We start from the raw sequence: 15,575 nt of genomic DNA, 5'->3' as shown, positions 1-15,575 counted from the left end.
TGCCTTCTCCCCATAATCCCTGACAGTCAGGCGAGTCAGGCAGCTGCTGAGTTACTCCAGCATTTTGCATCGCTCCTCCTTTTGCTGGGACTATCGCTGTGTGACTGCCCATTTCCGGCATCAAATGGACACGAAATGGTGTAGTAACTCAGCGGGAGTCAGGCAGCATCTCTGGAGAAAGAAGAAGAGAACTGTTTCACCGTAGGCATACCTTGAGGAGATTTCGCAGTGGAGCAGATGAAGGACATTTCTACACATTTTGTCTGCAAAATCTCGTATTTACACCAGCATCTGTAGCTCCTTTCTAAACATTTTGTTTGCTCCACTGCGATCTGCAAATTTGAGGAACAATATTCTTGCTATTGAGGGCGTGCAGCATAGGTTAACTAGGTTAATTCCCGGAATGGCGGGACTATCATATGTTGAAAGACTGGAGCGACTAGGCTTGTATACACTGGAATTTAGAAGGATGAGAGGAGATCTTATCGAAACGTATAAGATTATTAAGGGGTTGGACACGTTAGAGGCAGGAAACATGTTCCCATTGTTGGGGGAGTCCAGAACAAGGGGCCACAGTTTAAGAATAAGGGGTAGGCCATTTAGAACTGAGATGAGGAAAAACTTTTTTAGTCAGAGAGTTGTGAATCTGTGGAATTCTCTGCCTCAGAAGGCAGTGGAGGCCAATTCTCTGAATGCATTCAAGAGGGAGCTAGATAGAGCTCTTAAGGATAGCGGAGTCAGGGGGTATGGGGGGAAGGCAGGAACGGGGTACTGATTGAGAATGATCAGCCATGATCACACTGAGCCGGATGGTCACATCGCACAGTGATCCGGCACAGATCTACTTGCACTTTATTCTGTCTTAAAACTGTTACAATTTGTTGCGTTGGGTTGCTGTTGTTTAAATTAACTAAATCATTGCATCGTATGGGAGGCGCATTCCCAATCTCGTTGTACCCCTGTACAATGACAATAAAGATATATTGTATATATTGTATTGTATTGTTGTATTGTGCTGGCTCGAAGGGCCGAATGGCCTCCTCCTGCACCTATTGCCTATTGCTGAGTTACTCCATCCAGCATGCTGCGCCCATTTCCCCGGCGTCGTCCGGTTACCCTGGAAACCTGTAGTTTCATGTTCAGCGCAGCAGTTTCAGCAGACGGTGGGACGGAAAGGAACGAGAAAACTCACGAGAGTTTAATGCGTACGTTAATTTTTTTTTAAAAGCCCCGCGCAGATACGAAATTGCACCGGCGCGACCCTCAGCCTTGATTCTGTTGGCCTTTCTAACATTAAAACAAATTAGGTCATTGTGTGGAAAGTGCTGTCGATGCCCGGCCTGGCCTGGGTGTTGAGGCCACGCTGCCAGCAGGTGGTGGAGAGGCGAGAGGGGAGCAGCGTGGTGGAGAATCAGCACCAGGTATGTGGCTCCTCATTCCCGCCCAGTGGGGCAATACTAGGTCCGGAGCAACACCCTCTACTTTCCCGGGGGGAGGAGACGCGACGCGACGCGACGAGTTTGTATGTTGAGTTTCCGCTGTGCTGGTCGGTGCATTAAAACTATGGTGGACACAAAATGCTGGAGTAACTGTCAGGCAGCATGTCTGGAGAGAAATCAAAGAGTGTTTTACTGTCATATGTCCCAGATGGAACAATGAAATACTTACGTGTAGCAGCACAACAGAATATGTAAACAAATCAAACTGTAAACAATATAACAAACGACAAAAAAGTTCAGTGTGCAAATATACACATACATCGACACATATCTATATATACATCAGTCTGAAGAAGGGTCTCGACCCGAAACGTCACCCATTCCTTCTCTCCCGAGATGCTGCCTGACCTGCTGAGTTACTCCAGCATTTTGTGAATAAATCTATATATACATATATATATATATACATGTACACATACATATACACATATCTATAGATATATATACACACACCCACACACAATGTACACACAAAAACAAAGGGTAACAGTGCAACAAGACAAAACCAATGCCTCCAGGTCTTAGTTCAGAGCTTATTTGGAGGTTGTTGTGTTTAATAACCTGATGGCCGTAGGAATGGGTTTCCAGAGATACTGCCTGACCTGTTGAGTTACTCCAGCATTTTGTGTCTATCTTCGATGTAAACCAGCATCTGCAGTTCCTACCTACACATTAAAGCTTGATGCTACTCTTCAATCTCAATGTACATGGAAATTACACCAGAATAATATGTTTATGAAAACACTGTACTGTCATACTGGTTTAGTTTGCAAACTGTGACAGTAGCAGCCACTCTGCTGTTACAATAGACAATAGGTGCAGGAGTATGCCATTCGGCTCTTCGAGCCAGCATTCTTCTGCCTTAGTACTGCAAGACATTCCGGATGGTGTTTTGAGTCAAACACAAAGTGCTGGAGTAACTTTGCGGGTCAGGCAGCATCTGCTTAGGGTATGAATAAGTGACATTTTGGGTCGGGATCCTTCTTCGGTCGTCTATTCTTTACTTCCACAGATACTGCCTGACCCACTGAGGTTACCCTGGCATTTTGTGTTTTGATCAAGATTTCAGCATCTACAGTTCCTTGTGTCTCATGTGGTGTTTTGTTTTGTTTACTTGAATTTGGTGGTGCAGACTTCTCATTTGGGATAACTGGAACAGCTGAGTTCCACTAGGGTGATATCTTGGTAACACACCGTGTTATTAAATGATGAGCAGAGGTGAGTATGAAGAAAGTGTACAAAAACAAACGGGGTGAGGGAATTTCAGAGCAAGAAAGAACTTCCTTAAGTTTTAAAATATAATCAGAAAATACTGAACGTCTTCAGCAGGCAATGAATATGTGGAATGAGAAGCAATTAATAAAACTCTTGTTTAATCATATGTAAAGTTAGAAATAAGATATTGGAGCAAAATTAGGTTATTTGGCTCATCAATGTACTCTGCCATTCAATCATTCCTGATTTATCTTTCCCTCTCCACCCTATTCTCCTACCTTCTCTCCATAACCTTTGACACCCAAAGGTAGACACAAAATGCTGGACTGATGTCAGGGGAGGGGGCGGGGACAAAGATAGTGATAGCAGTTTTTTCCTACACATTTTGTACCTTCGATTTAAAGCAGCATCTGCAGTTTATTTCCTACACATTTTGCCACTCCACTGCAAAATCTCCTCAAGGTATGTCAACTTTGAAGAAGTTCTCCTCTCTCCGACGAGGGTTAAAGACTGACCCGCTGAGTTACTCCAGCATTTTGGGTCTACCTTCGATTTAAACCAGCATCTGCAGTTTTTTTCCTACACATTTTGCCGCTCCACTGTGAAATCTCCTCCAGGTATGTCAACTTTGAAGAAGTTCTCCTCTCTCCGACGAGAGTTACATTCTATCTTTGTCCCGCCCCCTCCACAGACATCAGTCTGAAGAAGGGTCTCGACCCGAAACGTCACCCATTCATTCTCTCCCGAGATGCTGCCTGACCAGCTGAGTTAGTCCAGCATTTTGTGTCTACCTTCGATTTAAACCAGCATCTGCAGTTTTTTCCTACACCTTTGACACCCATACTAATCAAGAACCTATCGATCATCGCTTTAAAAATACCCGTACTTGGCCTCCACAACTGTCTGTGCCAATGAATTTCACAAATTCACCATCCTCAGTTCAGTTTATTGTCACATGTACTGAGGTACAGTGAAAAGATTTTTGTTATGTGCTAACCAGTCAGCAGAAAGACAATACATGAATACAATCGATCCATTTACAGTGTATAGATACATGATAAGGAAATAACGTTTAGTGCAAGATAGAGCCAGCAAAGTCCGATCAAGGATAGTCCGAGAGTCACCAAAGAAGGAGATAGTAGTTCAGGACTGCTCTCTGGTTGCGGTAGGATGATTCAGTTGCCTGATAACAGCTTTACCCTCTGACTAAAGAAATTCCTCCTCATCTCTTTTCTAAAGATAGGTCCTTTTATTCTGAGGTTGTGGTCCCAGACTCTCCCTCTAGTGGAAACATCCTCTCCACATCCACTCTCTCTAGGCCATTCATTATTCAGTAAGTTTCATTTGAAGTCCCCCCTCATCCTTGTAAACAGCAACGAATACAGGCCCAGAGCTGTCAAATGCTTATCATACGTTAACCCAATCATACCTGGGATCATTCTCGTAAACCTCCTCTGGACCCCTGTCAACACCAGCATTCTACTTCTCAGATACTGGACCCCAAAACTGTTCACAATGCCTCACCCTGCTTTTATATTCTAATCCACTCAAAATGAATGCTAACATTGCATTTACCTTCCTTAGTACTGATTCAACCTGCAAATGAACCTTTTTGGGACCCCCAAGTCCCTTTGCACTTTCAAACACTTTCGATGTTGCAGATATGTGTAGCGAACATATTGAACGTGTGCTGCAAAATGGTGACAGATGGTGGTGGTGCTGACAGGGTGAGGATGGTGAAGGTTTGTTTTGTAACAGCTGATCAGTCTGGGGGAGATGAATGGCGGGGCTGTCGAGTGTTGAAAGACTGGAGCGGCTAGGCTTGTATACACTGGAATTTAGAAGAATGAGAGGGGATCTTATCAAAACATATAAGATTATAAAGGGGTTGGACACGTTAGAGGCAGGAAACATGTTCCCAATGTTGGGGGAGTCCAGAACCAGGGGCCACAGTTTAAGAATAAGGGGTAGGCCATTTAGAACGGAGTCAGAGAGTTGTAAATCTGTGGAATTCACTGCCTCAGAAGGCAGTGGAGGCCAAGTCTCTAAATGCATTCAAAAGAGAGCTAGATAGAGCTCTTAAGGATAGCGGAGTCAGGGGGTATGGGGAGAAGGCAGGAACGGTGTACTGATTGAGAATGATCAGCCATGATCACATTGAATGGTGGTGCTGGCTCGAAGGGCTGAATGGCCTACTCCTGCACCTATTGTCTATTGTCTAAATTGGGATGAAGGAGAACAGAGGAGAGAGAGAGAGAGAGAGAGGGAGAGAGAGAGAGAGAAAAGAATGCTTGAACCATGATAGACAAAATGCTGCAATTACTGGAAATCTAAAATGACAGAGAATGCTGCAAATATTCGCTTGATTTCTGGCGAAAGATAGAAATTGTTATATTTATATATATATTGCTGAGTCCCTTCAGAAGATATGGAGCATTAAACCTCAGTGTTGCTCTTCAATCTCATGTGGGGAAGTTACACCAGAATAATATGTTTATGAAAACACTGCACAGTCATCCTGGGCCTTGTTTGAACAACTTCATCTCTTCGCAACTAAGTCAAGTAGCTTTCGCTCCTTTATAATATAATAACATATACCTTTGTCATGACAAACATTTCTTTACCTTGGTCTGGTTTCAGATAATTGAAATTTGGTAATGATTGTACATTGTATAGTTAATATGAATCTCTTGAATTTGAGTACACTTTCTCCTCGATTTTTTTAAACAATATTCTTGGTTAGTCTGCCACGTCATAAACTGTGAATCTGCAGAAGGTCTGTGTGTCTGGCGTATCTTGCGTGTCTTGTGTGTCTGTCTGTCTCGGTCTCTTTCTGTCTCTGTGATGTGCAATTTAACTCTCCATTGGGTGGTGCCGTTCATGGCAGCCTCGCCAACAGCCTGTCTCGTCCCTTTCTTCTTTTGTTGTTTTTAGTCTGTTTTTACTTGCATGGTTTAGTATTATGTGGGGGGGTGTTGGGAGAAACTTTTTTTATCTCTTCCCTCGACAGAGATGCGACTTTTTCCATATCGTATCTCCATCCACACTGCGGCCTTAACGTCGTGGAGTTGGCAGTCCCTTTCTTAGGGATCGACTTCGGGAGCTCCAACTGCAGGAGCTTCGACTGTCCCGATCGCCCCGACTGCAGATGTTTCGATTGCCCTGACCGTGGGAGAAAAGGAGGAAAGAAGGTACAAGTTATTTGCCTTCCATCACAGTGGGGAATGTGAGGTCGCTGAAAAAACGAGATGGGCGTGCTGCCTGCACTGGTGAGGACTCGGAGGGAGTGCCGTGAGTGCAGTGATCTCAGTGTTTGCGGGGACATCGCTCCACGAGGACATACCGGAGTCTAATGCCAGTGTGGACGGCTTTCTGACAGTTCAGGTGGATAGGGACTGCAGAGAGAGTGACAGCGGTCAGTACAGCTCTGGTCACATCACGGTGAAGAAGCATGTGTGTGGCCCGGACATTGAACTGATGGCTGTGGGTCTTTGCTTATGCTGTGTGCCCTGGGGCTTCTCGCACCCCACTGAGGTGGTTGTTTAAGTCTATGTTTAATCTTTATGTAGTTATGTATCTTGTTCCTTTTTGTATGACTGTATGGCAAATCGAATTTCACTGTACCTCGGTACACGTGACAATAAAGAACCATTCAACCATCTTTAATGGTTTTATAGCTCACTTAAAAACTAATTTTGGACAATAAAATTCAGTCACAGCAACTTGCACAAATATAATTTCTACACATTTGTGATGTTTTTTGTGCAGAAAATACTTTGTGGAACATATTATCGTTTAGGTTTATTATTGTCACGTGTTATGAGATAGTGAAAAGCTTTGTTTTGCATGCTATCAAATCAGATAATACAAAAAAAGACACAAAGTGCTAGAATAACTTAGCAGGTCAGGTAGCATCTCTGGAGGACATGGATAGTTGACGTTTCAGGTCAGGACCCTTCTTCAAAACTGATTGTAGTGGGGGGATTGTAATGTACAAGTCAAAAAGGCCCAACAGAGAATGTACTTCCTGCGGCAGCTGAGAAAAAACAACCTGCCATAGGCAATGATGGTTCAGTTTTACACTACCATCATAGTCTGTCCTCACCTTCTCCATCATGGTCTGGTTTGGCTCAGACACCAAGCATGACATCTGGAGGCTGCAGTGCATCATTCAATCTGCCAAGAAGGTTGTTGGCTGCAACCTTCCCCCATTGACGAACTGTACACTGCAAGGGCCAGGAAACGAGCTGGTATGATCATTTCTGACCTCTCTCACCCTGGCCACGAACTCTTTGAAGTACTCCCCTCTGGGAGCACTGGACTGTCAAAGCCGCCACAGCCAGACATAAAAACAGCTTCTTTCCATGAGCAGTAGTACTACTTAACAGCCAAAGGTCTGTTGCCTCTTTTTAATCTGGTACTTTATTTTCACATGTTTAAATTATAATGTTTTATTTTTAATTGTCTTCTATATATCGTGTCTTTACCATGTATATTGTGTTTTTACCACGTGTGAGCAAAACACCGTCAAATTCCTTGTATATTCTGATTCTGACTCTTTATTCTGCGGCTGTGGGACCTTAGGGTGAGAGGAAAAAGTGCACTAGGATCATTGATGGATGTCTTATAATAGAAATGGCCAGGTACATAAAGTTGGAGAATTTGATATTGGGTTATGCAACATGCCCAGGTAGAAGATGATGTCTTGTTTCTCGAGTTTGTGTAACAACGCAGGTGGCCGTACACAGTGAAATGGGGATGGAGAATTAAAGTGGCAGGCGTTTGGAAATTCAGGATCATTCCTGCGGACTGATTGGAGCTGCTCTGTGAAGTGATCATGTAATCTGCATTTGGATGTGTTCCTTTAACTGTTTGAATTTTGCTCAAGATTCTAACATCTGCGATCTCTTGTGTCTCCATTACCTCGCAGTTTGTCGTCCAAGTTACAAACAATGCTGACATGGAAATATATCACCAGTCTTGCATTTCTTCTGGCTCTATATCCCTGGAACTGTCTACCCAACAGGTCTGTGGGGGTATGCTTTCCAGAATGACTGCAGCAGTTCAGGAACGTGGCTCACCATCTCCTTTACATCTAAAATTATACACAGGCAATTGTTAATGCCCTTTTCAGATATCCTCAATTAATAAGGTTTAAAACATGGAAATAATTGTGCTTCTGCACTTTGTGTGTTAATGCAAGGGACTAATCCTGAAATGGAAAATCTTGATGTCCCAATTGGCCTTTGGGTTCAGACTTTATATCGTTGCCAACATTAAGACTACCAATTTCCACTTACTTAGCCTTGGCACACATGCTGCAAAAACTTCATCCAGTCCTTTCTTGCAACTGTCCCAATGTACATCTGGCTTCATTCTATTCTGTAAAACAGATGTGATCCAAAACTTTGCTCTTTCTGCCTTCACTTGCACCCAAGTTCTGTTCAGCTATTAGATACTGTAAGTATTTGATACTAGGTATGGAGATGGTGGGTCGAAGGGCCTGTTTCTGTGTTCCATATACGATACGATGAAACCTTATTTATGCCAGGAGGGAAATTGATCTGCCAACAGCCATAAAGCACAAAATACATGAAACATGAAATTAAAGTAACGAATGGAAAGAATTAGGGATGTGCAAAGACTGGGGAAGGAGGGGAAGAGTCAGTTTGTTGCAATAATACTTACTTACCAGCAGGTGGTAGTGTTGTATGCTATTTGATAAGTGTGTCCCAGCCAAGTAGCTGCAAAACATTAGGTGGAATTGTGCTGAATTTGTGCATTTGCCTGCATCCCCATTCATTCACATTTACCGTAGCAAGATAGAGGATTATTTGTGCTGGTGCTTGCAACTGGGAGGTGTCCATTGAAGCATAGCAAGGTTTCAGCAGCAAGTAGGCTTGCAGACTTTGTACTGCTCAGGCCCTTGTCCAGCCTTTGACAGAAGACAAAGCTGGGCATACTATATTGTCTCTTGTCCAAACATGTAAGGCCATTTATTAACAGTTTTTAAATGTTTCTCAATCTCAAAGCTATTTAAAAGCTCTCCTGGCAACATCCTTGTAAATCGTCTCTGCACTCATTCCAGCTTGACAACATGTTTCCTGTAACACTGGTGCCCAAAATTGAACACAATAATCTAAATATGGCCTCACCAACATCTTATATAAATGCAACATGACCTCCGAAAGTCTCTACACATACGCTAATTTGTTGCCTTCTGAAATGATACGAGTGGTTATTTAAAGAAAAAAACCCTTATCTCCAAATTGATTTTGCTGCCACATGTGATGATATGCAGAAGTTGGGCATGAGTGAGCATTACTTCCATGATGGTTGCTACTGGGATTATATACCTGATATATTGATCCATCCATTCACGTATGATTTGCAATCAGTTGAGTGTGAATCACTTTTTCTTGGGAAGGATTGAAATCGATTATATTTTCATTAATAGGGGGCACTGTGAAATAACTGGGTGTTACATTTGGTCTAATTTGTGAGGAAGTGGAAGAAACAGAAATAAGTTACACGTCAATGAAAATATGTGCAGTTTCAAGAGACTCAAGGAGGTTTAATTGTCAAATGCACCAACGATTGAACAATGTCATTCTTACTTTCTGCAACTGACAGGTCTGTAGACACAATTACACAAAGATAATATATAATAATCAAAAATACAATAAATTATTAACACAAATACCAGGTAACTATAAAAGTGCAAGTTTTTCCATATAAAATGGGAGGCCTCTACACAGTAGGTTTGTACTAAGCATAAAGGTGTGGTGTGACTACAACACATTTGGAACCATTCTCTTCTAACATGCATTATCATTGTTCAAACAATCTAATAGGTATGAATTGAGTTATTTTTCAGAATTTTTCATAGTCTTTATTTAATTTGGGAGCCTTATTCACAGATGATCCATTTATTCAGATCCTCCCACAATGTTTTAGTGCATTCATTATTCTCGAAAGTCATATTCCATTTGAATTGTTCAGTATATTTAACCCTTTTGGCAAATACACCCTGTTCTTGGTTTTGATGTTTAAATTGACTTGTTCCCTTATTTCATAACATTGCTTTGAAAATCTTCTATTTTGAACCAGCAGGTCACTGCCCAATAAACTAACTTCTTTTGGCATTCTTCTGTGCTGTTTCAGAGAATGGCTCTGTACATTTATTCAAGTTGTAAGTTCATGCTTGAGTTTTTTTATAGAGGCACATTTGTTAAGTTTATATTTGAACTGGAACGAAGAGGCCAACGATGCAAAGTATTCATCAGTCTGAAGAAAGGTCCCGACACGAAACATCATCTATCCATTCCACCTCAGATGCTGCCTGACCCACTGGGTTCCTTCAACAATTCATTTTTTGCACAAGATTCCAGTAATCTGCAATCTCTTGTGTCTCTGGATCATTCTTACATTGGTCTTGGTGCCGCATCCTTTCTTGGGGACAGTTTCTAACGCTAGACAGTTTAGTTCTTTTCAGTGTGAATAATGACAACACAAACTCCAGAGAGATTTGAGCTGGAAACTCACCATTTTACGAGCCAAGCTGAAATTTAACATAACCAAGAAGTCAGATTAATCTTATTTCTATCATGCTAAAGGTTAATATCATTATCAAGTTATTATTCGGATATATGGATTTTGCAGCTGTTTTCTATATACATGAAGGACGGCACAATGATGCAGGTGGTAGAGCTGCAGCCTCACAGTCAGAGTCCCGAGTTTGATCCTGTCCTAGGGTGATGTCTGTGTGGTATTTGCACATTCTCACTGTGTGCATGTGGATTTCCTCTGGGTGCTCTGGTTTCCTCCCGCATCTCGAAGATGTGCAGGTTTGTAGGTAAAATTGCCCCTCGTGTGTAGGATGAGTGAATGAGAAAGAGGGATAACATAGAACTAGTGTGGATGGGTGACCAATGGTCAGTGTGGGCTCAGTGACTCGAGGGGCCTGTTTCTATGCTGTATCATTAAACTAAAATGGTCAAATAACTTCCATCCGATACAGATTCAAATGGATACATTGACCCTGCAGCCTCGAGCAAATGGGTGTCTGCTCATTTTTCCATGGGATAAAACGTGTTCAATCTTTGTTCAAACTATTTTGAGTACGGAAGTTGGAAGTAACTCTTTTTACCTATTTTCTTACAGGTTGTACTGTAGCTCAGATTTGGAGACAGGTCTTTCAGGTAACTTGATCTTTATTGTACTGGATCTTGGTTTCGGGATCCGAGTTGGAAATGAATGCCGGACCATGTTCCCCTGTGCAACCTGCAGGAAAGATGAGTGGAACAGACATTAGAAATAGGTTTAGCATTAGTATTGTGTGTAATATAGTTTCAAGAAGTTTGCAATGAATTCCTGTGAATGCACCCATTGCTTCCTTTCATTATTTGCTGCTGAATTACGCACTTAAAAAAAAAAAAGGGATTTAGATTATGGGTTTTGATGTGAGGTACAGTCTAATCTGTTGATTCACAGTTTGTATGACAATATTTCAGATTGCACTTCATTTGCAATATATGAAACTTGTCAAATACAATTGATTATTTTAATTGAAATGGACTGCTGCATAATTTTGATCCATTTGCTGCAGAAGTGCTTCCAGATGTAACAATATTTGATGTCAAAGAAATATGCGTAGTGTCTTTCTTAGGCCTGTAGATGGTGGTAGAGCTTTAAGATATTAATCCACTTTCTTCATAGAAAATCGACTGCTCTAAAGATGGGACTTTTAAACATAATACCAGGGATGGAAAGGAACTTGCTTTGTAGCAGCATCACAAGCACATAGGCACAACACATGAAAGCATGAATTACACATAAATTACACAAACATTTTGCAATACAATGGAAAGAAAAAAGGGATTGTGCAAAAAAAGGCATTAAGGTAAAAATATACTTATTCACAAAATGCTGGAGTAACTCAGCAAGTCAGGCAGCATCTCGGGAGAGAAGGAATGGGTGACGTTTCGGGTCGAGACCCTTCTTCAGACTGAAGATCAGTCTGAAGAAGGGTCTCGACCCGAAACGTCACCCATTCCTTCTCTCCCGAGATGCTGCCTGACCTGCTGAGTTACTCCAGCATTTTGTGAATAAATCGATTTGTACCAGCATCTGCAGTTATTTTCTTAAGGTAAAAATATACATTTTGGGAAAAAAAGTGTGCAAGAGGTCGCTGATGTTCCTTTGGTGAGTTAGGATTAGGCTTGTGTGAGTCAGATCAAGAATCTGATGGTTGTAAGAATGTAATTGTTCCTGAACTTGACTTCAGGCTTCTGTACCACTGCCGAATGGTGACAGTGAGAAGAGGGCATGGCCCGGATGGTGGAGATCCTTGATGATAGACTCTGCCACATTGAGGCAACACCTCAATTAGATGCTTTCAGTGGTGATGAGGGGCTGGGTCCTTGATGAACGGTGCTGCGACCACCTCTCTCTGCAGCATCTTGTACATAGCAATTCCAACACATGGTCATTTACTCTGATGCAACCAGACAGGATATTTTCTACAGTACATCTACAGATGTTTGTAAGTCATAGAGTCATACAGCATAGAAAGAGGCCCTTCAGCCAAACTTGTCCATGCTGACTAAGATGCCCCACCTACCTGCATTCAGCCCATATCCTTCTAAACCTTTCCTATCCATGTACCTGTCCAAATGTCTTTTAAATGGGATAGTACCTGCCTCAAATACCTCGCTTGGTTTGAAAAATTGCCACTCGGGTTCCTGTTAAATCTTTCGTCCCCTCATTTTAAATCTGTCCTCTGGTTAGAAGACTGCATTTACCCTATCTATTCCCCTCATTCTCCTGCGCTCCAAGGAATAAAGTCCTAGCCTGCTCACCCTTTCCCTATAGCTCAGGCCCTCAAGTTTTGAAAACATCCTTGTAAATCTGCTCTGCACCCTTTCTAACTGGATGTCTTTCCTGGGGTGTTCACAATTCTCCATATGTGGACTCACCAAGGTCTTGCAGAACTATTACATAACATCTAAACTTCTATATTCCATAGGCTGACTGACGAAAGCCAATGTATCAAAAGCCTTTGTGACCACCCTCTTTACCTGTGATACCACTTACAAGAAACTGTACCTGCATTCCTGGATCCCTTTGCTTTCCAACACTCCCCAGAGCCCTGCCTTCCACTGTGAAGGTCCAGCCCTGGTTTGAGTTTCCAAAATGCAACACCTCACACTTAACTGTATTAAACTCTATTAACCATTTCTCAGCCCACCTGCCCAACTGATCCATCTGCAATTTTTCATAACCATCTTCTCTATCTACAATGCCACCCACAGTCGTGTAATCTGCATACTGACTAAACATGCCTTTTACATTCTCGTCCAAATTGTTTATATAAACTACAAACAGCCAACGGCCCAGCACTGATCTCTGAGGCACACAACTAGCCACATGCGATCTAACCTTCCGGAGCAGTCTACCATGTGGAATGCCTTCCTGAAGCCCATATAGATAACGTCTATAGCTTTGCTCTTATCAACCTCCTTGATTATAATATTGACTGTCCTCAAGCCACTTCCTTTGACTGTTCCAAGTTCAAAGAATTTGAAAATGCCGATTCTCTCCACTGCAAACCACCAATGAAAACTGGTGCATGGTCTCCCAACTTCCCATTTCTGAACAATTAGTTCCTTGGTTTTGAACAAGATTGTTGCGGCACAACACAACCAGGTGTCCTATCTCTCTCATGTACTCTGGAACAAACAAATTATGACACTAGAGATGTTAATACATGCAAACTATAGCAAAGCTATACAGTTATTTATTAATCACCCTTTGGCATTTTCACAGTACCTATCGGCTGTGTTCCACTCACACAGTGAGAGTTTTTCCTCAGACAGTGTGGGTAAATAGGTTTGTTTCCAAACATTTAGAGAGTTCAGAATGATAGAAATCATTCATGTGGTGCTGCAGGCTCTGTGAACTCTGAACTCTTTAAACAGTAGATCCTCGCGTTACTTGCGTGTGAAGATAGTAAATTACAGGCAACACACTGCACACAAGAAACCTGCTTATTAACCTCTAAAAAAGGCACCAAATCTGTGGGGTTCTGACCCGAAACATCAGCTATCCATGATTTCCATAGATGCTGCTTGACCCGCTCAGTTACTCCAGCGCCTTGTCTTTTTTGGAATCTTCTTAATTATGTTTCAGATTTTGGGCTAGATGGACAAATGCATTTCCTCCATTGATGGCTCCTTGTTTTAATTTAGACTGCTGGTCATGCTGGAGAGCAGTTGCAGGGCAATGATGAACAAGGACTGCTCTGAAGGCTCTCAATGCTATGTCCTGGACATTTATGAGCTCTGGACTGCTGAGAGTGAGAGAGGGTGTCTTGCTTTGTCGCTATCTGCTGCATTCAACACAGTTCCTCTGAGGGTGAAACTCTTCCTGAAAAGCAACCTTGGGAAGGGCATGAGGCTGGCAGAAAATAAAGATCAGTTTGGGATAAACAGTCAGCACGTGCCTGCTCTTTATGTTGGCTCACACACCGTTTGTTCTGCTGTATGTCAGTGACATGTTTTGATCTTAGGATGAAAACCGGTGCTACTTTGTATTTGGCTATGACCATCTCAAATAAATGGAAACCTGAAAGCAGCATTCAAAGACATTACTATTGCCTAAGCCCTCTCTACTTGCGACAAAATGGAGATTACCATTGAACATAAACACATCTGGCCCAGCCATTTTATTGTTTTGCTTGCAACTTTCTGCTAGATGCAGAATGAACTGTGGTTTATGAATTGACTTTATTTTTCAAAGCGATTCCAAACCAAAGAGCCTCAGATACTCTCTGAGGAATGCTTTCTGCTTGCCTTGATGAGAGAAGCTTCAAAGATAGCTGTGCATCTGCAATGCTTTGAACACAAAATAGCTTGCTGCATTGCCACACCATAAGCTACCTTGAAGATTTGCACCAACGACTATACTTCCTTCCATTACAAGGAAAAGACTTGTCATATATTGCTTGGAAAGCCAAGTGCACGTCTCTTGGGTACTCTCTACACCTGCATGGTTGATTCTTAAACAGATTTCAACATTAGGAATCTTCATCTTGAGTAGATGACATTCACAATGTTGGTGCTGCCTCAAAGTGATAGAAGAAACAAACAAATGACCATGTTAAAAAATTTGCATTACGTGTAAATCAGAACAATGCTATAAAATTGTTCATGAATCATTCACGTCCATTTCCTAGTACCTGTGTTCTTCATGCTTTATTTGTTGCACAACTATTTCTCTGTGTTTTCTAGTGGGTTCTTCTGATCTACTGGATATTTGGGTAGTAAAGGTGGAGGAGGTTTCAGTTGGTTGTAAATGGCAACTGTGAGTAGTTCTGGGCTTATATGGCATGCTTGTGGAAGGAGTGGCTGCTGATTCAGCTAGCTTGCTGAGGGGCAACAGCTCTGAGAAATAGTGGAGGAACAATGAAAACAGTCAGGCTGACTAGTCGGCATTGTTACAGTTGATGGATCTCCAGCGTTATCCCCAGGGCAACAAATCGGCAAGCGTAGCAAAACGCTGGGAGATGGGTTGTTGGAATGCCTTAACAGTCTCAAAATCTTGACATCGCCAGATCCAGAGCCACAGTTATTTTGTCTTCCTCCTTATTGCCCAGCCCCATTGCAGTCATATTTCTTAGTAGTGAAAAGCATGTTTCAACACTCAATAATTGGTGTTGGCATGATCCCACGGCATGCAGCGGTAATTCTTCAGCAGTGAGCAGAAGGTGCTCTTTAGACTGCCTCTCACTGAAGCCACATGTTTTAGGTTTGTCGAAGTATTCTCATTTTGCCATATCTGCTCTTATCCTGCCAATTTAGG

The 15,575-nt window shown here is 42.2% G+C and overlaps 1 protein-coding gene across 9 annotated transcripts in view; it reads left to right on the top strand.

Moving 5' to 3' along the window:
* The window catches only part of cmss1 (cms1 ribosomal small subunit homolog), a 239,891-nt gene that overhangs the window by 6,400 nt on the left and 217,916 nt on the right, over positions 1-15,575 (top strand). For 3 of the 9 annotated variants that reach the window (XM_078409573.1, XM_078409576.1, XM_078409581.1), the window contains exon 1: positions 1,308-1,421. The exons of 1 other annotated variant lie outside the window; for it this stretch is intronic. The gene's annotated coding sequence lies outside the window, so the exon portion shown is untranslated. Of the gene's footprint in view, positions 1-1,145; positions 1,206-1,307; positions 1,422-2,638; positions 2,718-5,724; positions 5,984-15,575 lie in introns of those variants that run through there. 5 more of the 9 variants (XM_078409583.1, XM_078409580.1, XM_078409577.1 and 2 more) reach the window with 4 other exon arrangements.

The sequence above is a fragment of the Rhinoraja longicauda genome, chromosome 12 (genome assembly GCF_053455715.1).
Source record: "Rhinoraja longicauda isolate Sanriku21f chromosome 12, sRhiLon1.1, whole genome shotgun sequence".
NCBI lineage: Eukaryota > Metazoa > Chordata > Chondrichthyes > Rajiformes > Arhynchobatidae > Rhinoraja > Rhinoraja longicauda.
The sequence above is the reverse complement of the archived record's forward strand: the minus strand, read 5'-3'. Positions and strand labels throughout refer to the sequence as shown.